The sequence below is a fragment of the Triticum aestivum genome, chromosome 6B, assembly GCF_018294505.1.
Source record: "Triticum aestivum cultivar Chinese Spring chromosome 6B, IWGSC CS RefSeq v2.1, whole genome shotgun sequence".
Classification (NCBI taxonomy): domain Eukaryota; kingdom Viridiplantae; phylum Streptophyta; class Magnoliopsida; order Poales; family Poaceae; genus Triticum; species Triticum aestivum.
In genome coordinates, this window is record NC_057810.1 from 625073214 (window position 1) to 625074800 (window position 1587).

The 1587-nt window shown below is 48.0% G+C and overlaps 1 non-coding gene across 1 annotated transcript; it reads left to right on the forward strand.

The window, feature by feature from the left end:
• The first annotated feature begins 800 nt into the window (after positions 1 to 800).
• Positions 801 to 872, forward strand: LOC123140445 (small nucleolar RNA snoR53Y). The gene has a single exon (XR_006470005.1). It is a non-coding gene; the product is annotated as a small nucleolar RNA snoR53Y (small nucleolar RNA).
• Positions 873 to 1587: the final 715 nt, after the last annotated feature.

The following is a 1587-nucleotide window of genomic DNA, read 5'->3' on the forward strand; positions in this document are numbered from 1 at the left end:
TACGACCTCGAGGCCGCCAAGCTCCGCTCCCGCCTCGACCTCGATGCCTTCCACGTCGCCGCCAAGCGTCCCCTCAATGCGCCGCCACTCTCCTTCCCGAGACGGAGGCGGACGAGGTAAGAAGCAGCAGCCGCAGTGCGACCCCGCGAGGAAACCCTACCGCCGCAGAAGCAGCCATGGTGAGCCTCCCAGCCCCCGCTCCCCATCCAGATCCTTCCGGGTTTCCTCTAGGCCGCGTGCACTAACGCTGTTGTGCTGCTCAGGGTATCGACCTCGTTGTCGGTGGGAGGAACAAGAGGACCAAGCGCATCGCGCCCAAGTCTGACGATGTCTACCTCAAGCTCCTCCTCAAGGTATTCACGCGCGAACTCGTCGTCCGATGACCAACTTCTCTTTTTAGGATGTCATCCGCAAGGAATGTTTCATGATTCGATTAGCTCTAGCCGCATCTGTGATTGTTAGTTTAGCTGTAATTCCATCTACCTAGGTAGGCCGCCATTTCTCATTGGATGCAGCGCTATATAGTCTAGTGTTGCATAGACCAGATCGGCTTTTTTTATGTGTGGTTTGCTTCTGGATTGTGATTGTTGTGTTCCTTTCTGGAGTGCAGCTCTACCGCTTCCTGGTGAGGAGGACCAGAGCAAGTTCAACGCCGTCATCCTCAAGTGGCTCTTCATGAGCAAGACTAACCGCCCGCTGCTCTCCATGCGCCGCCTCTCCAATTCATGAAGGGAAAGGTATGCGCACCCATACTTTGCCGTGAGACATTACTGTCTGTTTGCTCGTCATCTAGTTGTAAGGTTCCCAATGATGAATTAACCATGCTAATACTGATACTATCTGACGAGTAATATATTATTACTGAGGGAGCCATTTACTTAGTGCTGCTTTTTTGACTTCCAAAAACAATGAATTAACATTTGCTTTGCTTAATTTTTATCTCAGTTTAGCTTACGAATCTCTTGTCTGTGTATTTTTTGCTACCAGAAGGGATGTGGATAGGTTGCAACTGGGAGTAAAATATGCGTCCAAACTGATCGTCTGGTGCGAAAATCGACGACCAAGATCCACTTCAGCTTGGTAGTGACCTGTGAGAGATCTGTGGTGGTAAGCAGCACGTGTCTGATCCCTGGGCATCGGTTCATTTCTGATGTTTGATCCTGGCCGTCGGTTGCCTGTCGGGATGGCGGATTCTTTTCGGTTGTTATGGCAGGGAACCCCTTCGTCCCTATCTACAAAGGCCATGCATTAGATACACTTTGATGCTATTTCTAGCATGAATTTTTATTTCAGACATAATACTAAAATTCTGAATAACTAATTTTTTTGCCGATCCGATTCGCCCGCTTGGATTCGATTCCTATGCATGCTTGTGTACCTAAACATTTTGTACACTTGTTGTTGTTGTTGACCGTGCAGTCTAAAAAACAACACTCTCATTATAGTGTACTTGATTGTGTTTGTGATGATTGCAGTGACGATCTTTGACATTTGAAAGATAAATGGCATGTTCCTGTGCTGGTTGTAGTATGGAACCTGCTTATCGATATGAGTTGCGTCCCAGCCATTTTAACTATGATTGGTAGT